The 14553-nt window shown below is 40.3% G+C and overlaps 1 protein-coding gene across 1 annotated transcript in view; it reads left to right on the forward strand.

The window, feature by feature from the left end:
• The first annotated feature begins 227 nt into the window (after positions 1–227).
• st3gal1 (ST3 beta-galactoside alpha-2,3-sialyltransferase 1) overlaps positions 228–14553 on the forward strand; it is a 111967-nt gene continuing 97641 nt past the window's right edge. Inside the window, exon 1 of the mRNA XM_023345415.1 lies at positions 228–553. The gene's annotated coding sequence lies outside the window, so the exon portion shown is untranslated. The remainder of the gene's footprint in view (positions 554–14553) is intronic.

Consider the following 14553-nt stretch of genomic DNA (forward strand, 5'->3'; position numbering starts at 1 on the left):
AGCGTGAAGGTGGAAGGAGGGAGGGCACTACAAATACACACAGTTTATTCTTTAGGTTACTGTCACTAAAGTATCACCAATGAAGCAAATTCAGTTAGAAATCAGCTGCGGGTGATGTAGACCGGGTGGGGTTTGTTTTTAAATGATCTGGGCAGTGGATAAATCGGAGGATTTTTGACTGAACGATCAGATGTGAGTGAGTGGTGAGGATGCTGAGGGGCGTAGCGGCGTCGTGCCCCTCATGGTCAGCCTTCAGGGACTAACCCGCCCGCCACTCGCTGCCTGGGAGCGGAGGGAACAGCATCCCCGCACTTCACCGCTCTCTGCCGTCCTCCAACCTTCGCGGATAACAGGAGAGGAGCCTGCTTTTGCTTCTGCCTCGCGGGGGAGTGAACTTACCATTCAAACAGGCAGTTCGGAGCGCGTGCTCTCGGTCGGAGCTCTCGCGGCGGGGCTGACTTGCGCCTACCAGTCCGCTCCGCGCGCAGCCTCCGGCGGCCACGGCACGCCGACAAGTACCGGGACGCCGCTCGCCGCTCCGGAGCGACTTCAGGTCAGAACCGAAACAAGAACGCGTGCTTTGACACTTTGGTAGCATCACCTTCTTTTCTAATTATAGTTTCTAAGCTGGCTGCGTTAAACTGAGAGGTGAACACGCGGGATTAAAGTCTTAGTGAGGATGACCAGGTGTTGAACTGTAACTTTCCTGACCGATCTGAGCAGATGAGAAATTTTAAAGACCCAGTGCGGGCGCTGTCTGCATGTTTGCCTCGTGCTTTTTTTTTAAATCACCTGTATTTAGCCTGATCTGAGCATGTGCTTATTATTTTAATTACTCGTATACTTATTGGCAGATGAAGTTATTTTTTTAAAAAAAGCAAATAATTTCGGTTTACCTGCACACTTTTCACATCATAAATTAGAGGTGGGTGACTCCAAAATATTGATAATATCGATACCAAGTTGGTATCTGATTGATACTAAGATGAAACTTTAGTGTCATGTTCCCTATTGATTATTTTAAAATTATTTTGTCATTCTAGTTTTTTATGACTGCCATAAAAAAAGATTTTGATTTGTTCATAAATCATGATAAAAAATGTTTTTTGTTTACTTGTAAAACAATGCACACAAATCAGGTTTTTTTCTGTTTATCATGGGAATATGTTGTCAAAATATTTTGTAGATTATCTATAAACTTTATCTAAATTCTGTCCTAGAAGTTTCATGAGATATCATATTTAAATAATTATTGGTATTATCAGTATCTGCAATACCTCTTGGTATCGGATTGATATCAAAATATGCAGCATTGCCTCTATCAAGTTTATTCTTTCACATTCTCAAGTTGACATTTGTCTCAATCCTTTTACGCTTGATGTAAGTTTACTGTTGGAATTTAAATTGTTCAGGCTTTATGTGAAGGCAGCTGGAAATACCAAAAACTAGAAGGTAAAAAGGAGGAAGGCGAGATGGATGAATGGACACACTGATAGAATAATAGAGGGACAAACGGGCGGATGAATAAATTGATGCTAATACTTTTCTTCTGTTAGATGCAGAGGTGGGTAGAATACTCAGAAATTGTACTCGAATACGAGTAGCAATTCTTCAGCATCAGGTAAAGGTAAAAAGTAGTCATCCAAGAAATTAGTTGTGGTGGTTGTGTCATGTGATCAGGATGTCTTGGACCTTAAGAGTTTTTCTGCATACATGCCACATTGAGAAACCTGTTCCCGCCAGCCCCCTTCGTCTGTGGTGGCGCTGCACCAAGAATAACTGAAGGAAACAAAATAAAAACCTCAGAAGAAGACACTAGGTGGAACTTCCTCCTTCACAAAATGTAACAAGAAGAATGGAGTGGCGTCACATTTTAGCAGTTGAAGATTTTTCTTGTCTTTGGCAAAACACCACAAGCTAATTCTCCTACTTGCAATACTCCCACAACTTTGTTTTGGTTGTATTTGACCTGAATGTCCTGCCCTGCAGTTTGTCTCCTGCTTCTGGAGGACTCTCCAGTTCACTTGGCATTCACATGTGCATTCGAATCGCACCACAAACCTAGGTTCAACCGAACCTACCAGAGTTTGCTTATTATTTGGTCCGCACCAGAGTTTTGATTGCGCATTTACATCTCCCCAAATGAGCCGGACGTTCAAGGCAACCAAACTCGAGTTCGATTAAAGCAGACTAATCAGAACTGGTGTGAATGCGCCCTACGTGTCCTTCCTACACCTGTTGGCTTCTTGACGTGATCTCAGATATGCAGGAGAGAAAAAAGATGGCTTGATAATAGAAAAATTGAGAAATTTATAGCATTTGCATCTGGAAATGCAGGTTTTTCTACATTTTCTTTCTTACTTGTGTAGACCTGGAAAATAGTGTTTCTGTCTAACTAGAGCAAACCTTACCTCTTTGACTCCAGTGTTCGCTGTGTTTCCTTTGGTTTAAGCCTGTGCAACTGTTGAATTTACAGCACACTGCGAGCTCAGAAGAGAGATATCTCCGCACTAAACACTTTACAGGAGCTGGATAGTCCCCTGGCAGCAGGCTCATTAAGAGCAACAAAAAGATTTCCTTTGATATATATTTTTTAATATGTCGTAAACATTAATCAGTCTTGCTTTCATGGCCTGCAGTGTCCCATGTGTTGATAAATTCCAAGTTTATGGGCTTGGAGTTTTGTTGTGATCCCAGAGATGTCATTTCCTAATGAAGGCGTCCGCAGCTTGTTGCCTAGATTTTTTTATGAGCAACAAGCCGGTGGAATAAAGGCAAAGAGGCCCTGGCTCATCAGTTCTTTAATCTGACTGGATGGGATGACCTTGGGTAGCTGGGTAGCTGAGTTGCAGTGTTTAGAGCAGCCGGGGGGGAAGCAGAATTTGATTTGGGGAGCTTTCTTACTACTACTGCCCCTCGTTTAAGATTTGTGCAAAATTCAACTTGTACAACCGTTATTTTGCTTTACAGCTAGAAACCTATAGTGAGCACCCGGGTTGTCAAAAATAATTGCAGTGAACCCTCGCTATAACTCGGGTCACCTTTCACGGCTTCGCTGTTTTTTTGTTTTTTTTTCACAGTACATTGTGTTCTGCGTCCTGATTGGCTAAACAGTCTCCGCGCTTCTTCTCTACCTGTGTGCCAATAACGTTACGGTATTTAAATATACGTAATACAGCTTGGCAAATTTTGGCAAATGTTTTTGCCCAGAAGAAAAAAGAGCGACAACAACTACCGATAACTATGTTCTTCTCTCGAAAAAACACACCTGCCCCACAGGCTTCAGAAGAAAAAGCCACTAGAGAGCGGAGTCAGGCTGCAGTATCACAGTGAAATACGCGAGTCACAATTTGTCCTACTGTACTTCGTATTGATGATTACAATGATTATTTTACTGTAGTTATTTGTAAGAAAGCGTTATATTTGTTTCAAAAAATGATTGGGCCTGAAAACAGGTTTTGTTCTTTGGTTTCAATGTAGAGTATTTAATTATGCTGTATAATAATTGTAAAAAATAAAGGTAACTACTTCACGGATTTCGCCTATCACGGGGGTTTTTTTCGGAACGCAACCCCCGCGATAAATGAGGGTTCACTGTATCTCGATTTACTATTACTATTAAAAGGAACTATTTAAAGATATTAATTTGCATCAAATCGATCCAGTGACTCATTCACTTTTGGCCAAATTTGTGTATTTCTTCTTTTTCAGACGTTTATAAAGGAAGCTTATGTTTCTAATTTATTATAGAAAGATCTTTTATTTTTGCCTCCATTTCATTTTGTTGTCAATAGCAAGTTTACAGACAAATGGAAGCACACACTAAAGTAAAGCAGCTATAATAAAACAATTGCACAACTGACTCAAAGGTACACACTTTCATGAAGGACAGTAGAGTACAATAAAATGATCAATATCGTTCCACACTTGGGGGGAAAATCAGGCATGTTAAAGGTTAATCAAATCATTCGTATTCAATAGGATTGAAAAATATAAACACAGAATGATATACTGTACATATGGGATAAATACGCACTGAACTGGGCACGGTCCCTACACCTGCCCATTGGTCTTGCACATTATTTTAGAATTATGATGCCTGTTCGTGCAACTCCAAATTTTTGTAACTTAACATATATCACAAAACGACGATACGCTGCAGGTGGATTGTCCTCGCGCCCCAGCACAAGTTTTCTGGATACTAAGATTAATTATATATATTTTTTCTCTTGCCTAAAAAGAAAGAGAGCATGTGCCTTCAAAAAATGTTACTGTAATATCAAAAACAGTGTAGAGTATATTTTCTAGTATCAATATCAAGTTTGAAAATTAAGTATTGGGTCATCTCTATTTAGCATGTCTTATGGATTTACAGTCTTTACAACTGAATTTGTGCTTCTTGAGTCACTCCATGGGATTCATATAATTGTACTCTTTGACAAGGTTTTTGTTTTTTGTTTTCTGAACTTCTAAGGCTGAGAACTTAACATTGGTAGAGCTATGGAGTAGAGAATGAACATCTACCCAAAATTAACAAGAGTTTTACAATTGCATAATTGGTGCTAAAATCTCACATTTGTAAATGTGACCATTGTGAAAACTATAGGGTGATCCCTGGGGTTGCTGCAAACCAAATTTTGGATGCATATTTGTTTTCTCTATTGGCAATCGCAATTGGTTACGTGACATGCGACGGGGGAAACTATTTTAAGAGGAAGGCTCTGCTGATAATTGCCGCCTCAGCCAGACTTAGTCCTGTCTTTTCTGAGTGCTCTAAAGATTTCAATCCAGAGGGGAATGTAATTCCTCTGAATGGCAGTCCTTTTCTCAAGCTCTTTTACCGCGCGTCACAGTGAATCATGGCAACTTTCACCAGCTGCCAACCAGACGAAGACGCATTGCGAGTCAAGGCCTGATGAAACCGCTCTAGCGGCGACGCCGCCATTTCCACTTCAAAGCGTGCCGGTGCTGAACGGAAAGTATTCCACACGTGAGTGCCCAACGGCTCATTCCAAAGTTTCCGCGAGTTTCTCATAACGATCTGACTTCCTGCTTTAAGAGCTTTCCTGTAAGGTATCTTCCTTTAGTCCTCGGCTGCCGTAGCGTGAAGGTTGAGTCCAAGTCAGCGCTGGCTTTGCTGTAATCAGTTATTCAGTTCTGCCGTTCAGCCTCAGACAGAGGAATCCCCCCAGCTCACCACACACCCAATCAGCCTTTTAAGTGCGCGGCTTTACAGTTGTAGGTCTTCGACCCGAGGCTGCAGCAGAAAAATGTTTCCAGGCTCCAGGGGGGGTTTGGTGGTTGGCAAGCCTCTGCTGCTTGTACAAGTATATTTCACCAACAGTTGTCCTGCACTGGGGCCTCTTGGCTCAGTCACAAACCGTCTTTTCTTCTTTCAGAGTATTCCCTTTGGACATCTCTCTGCCTTTTTGATTTGCCCTCTGTTTCCACTTAACAGTCCTGGCTGTTTTCCAAGAAACACCTCAGCAATAGTCTTTTTTTTTTTTTTTTTTTTACCCTTTCTGAAAATCTGAGCAGACTGCACAAACTCTACGGGGAATGCAAGGCATTTCACAGGAAAAGGAAAACGTCCTCAGCCACATTTTCCCTCAGTCGTGAAGTTATCACAGATGATTGCTAAATGACAATTAAAGTCCGTCGTCTTCCGCCTGTCGAGAATCCCCACAATTGCCACCTTAATCTTTCCCGAGCGCAATCAGCCATGTTGAGACGACACGTCGGTCCTGCAATTAGGCTCGTCAGATTAAAGCGGGGCGTTTTATTGGCGGCGGCAGTGGCTCATTTGGTGATGCTTATTGGCAGGTGCCATTTGGTGAAGCACAGCATGACCATTGCCAGCTTCCGCTGTATGTAAAAACCATGTTATATCCCTCTTAGCACCACAACAAGAGATATTATTTTCCTCTTGATCTGAATTTTGATTAGATCTTTGTTGAGAAAGTCGTTAATTTGCTGAGCTGATTATTATTTGGCCCAGGCACTTGCAGTACCTACAAGTATTTACATCTCGATGTCAGATGTTATGCAATATGATGACACAAATGAAAAAGGTGCTAACATGATTTCCAATCAAAATCTTCTATTTTATTCTTTAATCTAAATCGTTCCATTGTAGCTCTGGCTCCATGTTTATTGTCGTTGTGCTAGAATAGGAATGCCCACCCTATTCTCAAGACCTTTGTAGTTTCTATAACAGGTTATCTTCCAGGATTGGTCTGTTTTATGTCAGTCCATCGCCCCGTCGACTGACAAACCCCCTCTCTACTGAAGGAAAGAAAACCTTCTACACGATGCTACCACAACTAATGGTGGAATGAGGAAGGTGTGAGGATAGGGTTAGTTTTTGGCAGAACTAATCCTCCCTCATGCCAAAGAGCTCAATTTTGTTCTCATTTGCTAAGTTTCCTTCATGACTTGTTGGCAAATTGCAAACAAGACTTATGTCTTTCTTTGAACATTGGCATTTTCTCAAGACTCTTCCTTGTAGAATTACGTGACTAATAATTGTCCTAACTTGATTTCCTCTGACGTGGATGGTCAATCTTTATAGTAAATTAAGTAAGTGTGGAAATCTTGGTTGATTCTCTGATTTGAAAAATCAGAGAATGTTTAGGTGTCTGTTCAGTGGACTGCGTTCAGTTGGGGACCAAAGTTGCGACATTTTACATTTTCAGGTAGATTGTCAAATGAACCAAACCCTTTGAGAAACATGTTTACTCTCTCACTTGTGGTGGCACTGCCCCAAGTATCACTGAAGGGAAACAACATGAAAATCATAGAACAAGACACTGAGCACAACAACCTTCTTCACAAAATAGAGACAAAAATGGAGTAGCATCAAATTTTAGCAGTTGCAGGAATTGGTTTTTATCTTTCATCAACAATTGACTCAGGACAAGCCATTTCTCCCTCTAGCACTAGGTTCTTGCATTTGTTTTGGTTGTATTTACCCAGAAGGCCCTGCTCTGTAGTCTGCTTTCTGCTTTTGGAGATGTCTCAGATCCACTTTGAGTTCAAAAATGCATCCAAACGGTGCCAGAGGTGACTTAAACTAAACGGAGACTCAGGTTTTTATGTGGACCAGAGTTTGCTTGTTGTGGTTCGCATCAGAGTTCTCTTATTGAAAGGTAGAAACACTGAATCAGTTATACAGAGAAATGCGCATTTGTCTTTAAGATATTTTATTCAAGGGTCAACAAGCTTAGACTGTTGAGAAAAGACAAGAATGAAGAAACATGTGCATACATCGCTTTTTTTGTACAGCTTGTCACGTACACAAATTCACACTTCCCTAAAAGAACTTTCCATCTCAAGCAACAGCTTACATAAAAAGATAAAGTCTGATACACGTCTGGTTTTGCATCTGCAACCTCTGAACACATTTCAACCAAAGATCAAGATGATAAAAACATTTTTGTAATTAAATTTTTCCGGTAAATAAGTCCAAAGTACAAAATTTGTCACCACAAAGCCAGTTACAGATTGGTTCTCTGGTTGTTATTTAGGGGTGTTAGAGTAAAGTGGGCTGAGAACACAAACTGCATGGTTTTGTAACGTGTTTTTGTATAAGTTAAAATTTTTCTTCCTCACAAATACTTTGTGTTGGAGCATCAAACATAACCCTGTGGTTTGTGGTTGTGATGTGACGCATGCGGTGTGAATACTTTTACGGGGCTCTGCACTCTGAACCGAGTGTGTTGCTCTTTCCTTCAGTGTCTTCATGACTGCAAAATGTCTTCCATGCTAGTTATTTTCATCACTGTGATCGTTGCAGGCTGGCAGTCTCGGTGACCTTGTCAGGGGAAGAAAATAAATGCACTCAATAGGGACTCGATATCGTATGAGCACCACTTCAGACGCTCAGCAAGGCCACGTAAGGTTCTCTGCAGGGTTATATTTGCAAACTGAAACGGAGGAAAACGGACTTTGGCAGCGGACTTTATGGGTTTGCTCTTGTTGGGTTTATTTAAAGGCGAAGCTAATTGTTATGCCTCCGAGGTCCATTGGTAATTAGAAGTTATCTCGGGCCGCTTCTCACATGGTCACCGCTCTAATTGGCAGTCGAAACTGCATACCACCTGGCCCGTGCCTTCAACTCGACAAGTGCTGCGGGCGAAACCGACGCCCTCTCCAAAGACGAAACGCAGCAAAATGGGAGAAACACAAAGAGGAAAAGGACAAAGAAGTGACGACAGAGGCGCATTGGCTGCAGGCGGAATGAGCCTCTTTAAATAATTTTTGTTTATTGACAGAGAAAACCTAGAAAGGCTAAGAGGTTTTAGATAAATGATTGGATAGACGATGGGTATTTACAGAAACTGTTACGTGAATGACTGTTTAAAAGACAAACTTCTAAGCTGCACATTATTTGTTGATTATAATTGAGATAGAAGCTGATTAAAAATCAGCTTGAGCCTTAGATGTCAGGAGTAAGAACATTTTCTATGGATTAATTCACACCATTAGGACTTCATTTTGAGGAAGGAGAGGTTAAGAGAAGAGAAAAATTCAGCCAATTTTTTTTTATCCTTTTGTCAAACAGAGAGAAACAATCAGCATGTAGTATTTCATCTGTCAGTTTCTCCCTGCATATTGTCACCTTCCATATTGACTCAAGTCTTTCTTTTCTTTTTTTTTTTGCCAAAAGATGAATTTGGCTTTAAAAAAAAGATTATTGCTATGGCAATGCTGCTGTAATGATATCAGGGATAAATCCATATTGTTCTCCTTTTGCTTCTTACCTAATTGCAGCAAATATATCTCTGTTACCTTAGATGACTTGCATCAGACTAAATATACCTTATTGACATCCAGAGTGCTCATTCCTGAGATTTAAAATTTTTTAGCCTGCAAACATAAATCTGTTGAATCCCTCTGACTCACTCATGGAAAAATTTGCCTATTTGCTCTTTTATTTTTTTTATAGATTATATGAAAACTATTTGATTGAAAATGCTACTTGGACAGCTGAAATATTTATGTTCAATGCTAATTTAAATGCCATTGGGTGATGTCTGTACAGTCGCCGGTTCAGGATTGGTATTTACTCGTCGCGTTCCTTATTGGCTGTAACCCCGGGGAGCAAAGAAGAGCACCGTAGACGTCAGCTCTTTCAATATTTCAAATACGGTTTGGGTATTAATGCATATTAAGGGATATTTGGTGTTTGAATTAGTAACATAAGTATTTGTAGGTATTTTAGAGGGATTCAGTTATTTGTGGATCTTGGCTGTTAGCAGAATTCTGAGGTCCCTAACCCTGTGAATGTTGAAGATCCTTTGCATTGATATTACATGCCTTGATATTGTAATGATTATATATTTGATATTTTTATGTGTTATAGCTGAGACCAGCCAAAGCGTAATAATCAACAACAGGGATTAAGTTAATTATTGATATTTATTGTTGAATACATGAAGGATTCCCTGCTAGCTTTATCCGTTCGTTGTCAACCCAACATAGGGATCACACCAAACAGGATGTAAGTATTCAGGGAAGTGCCACAAAATAACCAAAACAAACAAAATGAATGGAAAAAGTTGTTAGCCCGCCCTCACAAGTACTACAAGCAGAAAAATGATCCTAACTGGGCGGACTAACAAAAAAGAAAAAAACAAACGCTAAAAGGACAGCAGGAGGCAGTGCAAAACCTGTGAAACAAAAATTACTAAATGCGTATTAAATCATTTTAATCAAATCAACCTAAAACACATTAAAACACTGCCTACCTGCATTGGATAAATCAACACTTCCAAATCAAATCTTGGTGTATCCAATGTGGTGCAACCTTAGCAAATAAAACAATATATAAACACACAATTCATTCGGATTAAAAAGACCAATGTATAAAACCTACCTGCGGCGTCGAACACCCACGCCCAGGTAACGCTACCAGCCAACACCATCAACAATGCAGTCCTGTATAAAAACACCACATCAGCACAACTTACTTAAAAGAATCACTTTAAAACGATTTCCCCCAACCTACCACAGCCAGCAAACAGCGTGGGCCCAACACACAGCTGGTCTAACACACAGGAAATTGACACCTGGCCACCACCCCATCAGCTTCCCTTTTATGGAGGCACAGGCTGGAGAGAGTGCAACACCTAATGGTGCCACCTGTTACATATGCATTCTTTTTTCTTTTCCTCCCCTCTAGGGGGCCTTATATGAAAGTAGGCTGACAGGAAAGGGGGAAGGAGACTGGGGAAGACATGTGGCAAATATCGCCGGGTCCGGGAATCGAACCCACGACGGCCGCGTCGAGGACTCATGGCACGCCCATTTGTATGTATTCTAATAAAAATTTAGCAATAAACCTCATGATGATAAATCATAAGCTACTTGGATTACAATGAAAAAACTGGTTAGCCATTTTGAGCTAGCTAAACTAGACTCACTTAGTCTTTTGAAAGACACCTTGACGTTGCAATTACCATATATTTAGGCTATTTTCTGCAGTCTTATAATGGAAAATTAGCAACAAACCTCATGATAATAAACTATAAGCTACTTATTAGAACGAATAAAATGGTTAGCCTTCTTGAGCTAGTTTAATGCTTTGAGACACGTTGTTTGTTTTTTCTTGACAAGTTCAGAATTTTGCTGCCCAGCTAAAGTAAGTAGAAGAGCAGAGAGTCTTTGGGAGATGACGAGTCAAAGTTCGAGCATCGGTTCGTACTGCGGCGTCCTGGACAAGTTGACTTCAATCAAGGAGGCGAACCGAAGCCGTTTGAGGCTTAAAGCACTCCTTTTGAAGTCAACATAATGCAAGAAATTAGTGTTCCATAGAAATTAGTGTAATCTTTTAATACTCGCACACACACACCAGGACAGGCACACTCCTCCTCTGCTGCAGTTTCCTAACAACCAAGGAGATGATAGCTCGGTGACACCCTGTTCAGCCTCCCAAGGTTTGTTTACCTGCGCTGTGAATTAAAACGACGTTAAACCTGTGGAATAACCTGTAACTGGCAGCTTTTTAATTCGATCTGTTCAAAGCTTAAGGGGGGGAGTAATGAGATTAGTTGCAATTTTAGACGGGGACAAATAACATTTAAAAGCTGTTCTTGCTTTAGGTTTTCACAGAAGTTGGTGAAATGCAGTTGCATTTGCAGAGCCTCGCTGGAAGCTGTGCTGAGGAAGTGATTTAATCAAGAGATAGTGCAGCTTGTTTACACGCTGAATTGGAAAACCCACACCAGGACCAGCTGAATAGAGACTTGACTCGGCCACGTATTATTAGGACTTATGTTGCTTTTTATTATTATTGTTATTATTATTCACCCGTGGCCGTAGTAAATCTTGATTTATTGGATATCACAATCTGTCGGCCGTTCAGAGAGCCAGACAGGAGTGGGTCGAGGATGACATGGGGAAAATCTCTGATAAACTGCACCATGCATCTCTGTGCTGCTGTAGGACAAAAAGGTTTTTGTCTTTCTGTATCCCGAAAAGTCAACGGCTTTGTTTGGTCTCGGCGCCCATGCCTCTGAACTTCACACCGATTCCCAAAATGTGACGCCTCCTTATTGTTCTTTCATCACGATAGGAGTTGAACATGTAAATCAGACTTGCGATCAGTACCGTGTCTTGATGGGTGGGCTGAATGGAGACAAATCTGTAAATTGCTTCCTAACAGTATTATGATGGCAGCATTGGGTAGAGTGTGTTGGCAGACAGCGGAGCAGAGGACGGTGTGGGTTTGTCTGATTTGTTGGCTGTGTGGCTTTTGTTTTTCTGTGGAGCTCAGACTCTGAGCTTGTGCGGCATGTGTTTTAGCCTGTCACCTAATGCAATAAACAGTATGTTCAGTGCACTCTTAAAACATAAATGATACTTTTATTGTGTTCTGCATTTGATAACCAGTTCACAATCAGCCAGAATTAATATAGTCTACACTGCAGGGGTATCAAACTGCAGTCCTCAAGGGCCGCTTTCCTGCAACATTTAGATGTGTCTCTGCTGCACCATCTGAATAGAATAATTAGGTCATTAGCAAGACTCTGGAGAACTGATCTATACAAGGAGGAGGTAATTAAGCCATTTCATTCCAGTGTTTCGTACCTGTGGCACATGTAAAAACTGCAGGAAAGCGGCCCTTGAGGACTGGAGTTTGAGACCCCTGGTCTACAGTTCAGTGATAAAACATTTGCCGCTTTCTAAATTTAGTATTTTGTCTTGCCTACATGTTTCTGATCACAAAACAAATTTTTTAATCAGACAAAGCAAACTTGATTAAATTCAGTAGGTGAGAAAAAAAGCTATCCATACCTACCTATAGTGATCGTCTCATAAACCTAAGGACTTGCTGTGCCACTCTTGCAAAGGAAAAGTGCCATCTATCAGTCCTCTTTCACATTGGAGGAATTTTGGCCTGCTCTTCATTTTAGAATTGATCATATTTTAGGAAACGGACGGCATAACCCAAGTGTGCTTGAGGTTAAGGTTACAAACTGTTGGTCGGAAATTCTTATTTAGCATTTTCTGGTTGAGATCAACATTCATGAGTCTATCAGTTCATCACGTTGTCCAGTTCTCAGAATAGCAAAGCAGTTCCAGATCATCACACTACCATGTTTGACTATTGATATATTTGTTTTCTCTTAAATTTTGTGTTGTACCACGTATGCTACAACCATATGTGGTACAGCAAAATGTAATGTTTCAATTATATTTTTGTGTTTTTATGATGTAAAGCACTATGAACTGCCTTGTTGCTGAAATGTGCTACACAAATAAAACTCCATTTTTGATTGATTGATATGCAACAGGTTACACACCTTCCAAAATGTTCCACCGTTGTTTAATCAGTCAATTGACGTTAAGGCAAGTGAGGCCTTCTGTGCTTAGATGTTGTTCTGGGTCTTTTCTGTTGCCTCCTAGATGAGTGGTTGATGCACTTTTGGAGTAATTTTGGTTTGCTCGCTGCTTCTGGCAAGGCTTACTACTGTTTTGCATTTTCTCCATTTGTGAATAATGGTTCTCCTCTTTACTAGCAATGACACCAGAACTCTTTCAAGAAAAACAGATGACAATAACATTTCTTCATCCTTTCCTGAATTTCATTAGATTGAGGTATACTAGGTTTGTATTTGAGATGCTTATAGCCTACTTCATGTTGCCGAACGGGTTCTATTTCAGTGATTTCTCGATTCTTTTTTTGCTGGCAGTAATCAGGGCTGGGAATAGCTAGTGAAATTAATTCAGGTCAGTTAATTTATAATTTAACAGGAAGACCTTTTTCACAGGCCAGATGTAGATGACCTTTTCCCAGGTTTCACCAACTCAAATTTAAGACATTTTAAGACCGCCATGAATGGAATTTAAGACCTATATCTCCGCAGAAATGTGCAAACGTCGTTCAGTTCTGGGTTAATGCGACAAATTTGCATGTACCCACTGAAGATGGGGGGTGGGGGAAAGCCAGCTACCTAGCAGGGATATGTTAGAATTGACAAAAGAGAAAATGGGCAGCAAATATCTTGCACAACTCTATAATTTGCCGAGTTTCATAGCAGGTTAACACAGACGGAAAAACAGAACTGGCATTCACAGCCCAATCACAATAAACAAGCCAATTATTACTTCCGCTAATACCCCTCTGCAACCAGTTTTAATAACACTCCATTAATCAAACGTGGTGCGGAAAGCAGCAGTTTTGCTCAGTGAACGTTTCTCCTTGACTGGACACACAGTTACAGAATGCAGCTTCATTTTGCTCTGAGGGCCGGCTCAGGAATAATGAGCAAGACAAAATGTAAATACGATTTTTGCTCAACGGTTCTTCTCTTCACTTAGAATACCTGAAACAGGCTAAACCTAAAAATCAGGTTCCTAATGAGCAGTTTATTCAGACAACTAAACAACAAAAAGGTTTAAGTGTTATGTCATTATGCTCCATTATCACATTTTATGATGTTTTTTATGAGGGTATGAATTCATTTTAGTATTTAATTTGATCTATGTATCTTGCTTTAATGAAAATAAGACATAATTTATTTTATTTTGTGGTAAATGAGACAGCTGACCTAAACCTTACCTCTTAATGCTGAGCTGGTGTAAGGATGAGAAGGGCTTACTTTAGCATAAAAACTGAACACCAAGAAATCAACTTGCTTATATTTTACAGTTTAGGAAACATTTCTGAGATGCTTTCTAATTTGTTGTTACACAGCAAGTTTGGGTTTGGATTCCATTTGACCAAGCTTGTTTTCTTCTACTACTCCTTTTAAAGCTTATTATGCCAAGTAGTAAAATGTTGCTGACTACTCAAACTAACCAAAATAAGATATAAAATGATGAAAAAAAACACTCAAAAATTTAAGTGCGTTTGAAGTATTTGCTGTTTACACTTACTATATTTCCACGCTTTAGCTCCTTGTAAGATTTGGAACCTGAAAAGCTAATGCTAGCGAGGATAGCTGCCGATTCACCTGGAGAAAAACTAGAGCTCTTGCTTATTCGTCCATGACAACCAACTGAAAGCAGATTAAACTGCTGAGAAACATTGAAACACTATGCTTGTTG

This window comes from Xiphophorus maculatus, chromosome 13 (assembly GCF_002775205.1).
Source record: "Xiphophorus maculatus strain JP 163 A chromosome 13, X_maculatus-5.0-male, whole genome shotgun sequence".
NCBI lineage: Eukaryota > Metazoa > Chordata > Actinopteri > Cyprinodontiformes > Poeciliidae > Xiphophorus > Xiphophorus maculatus.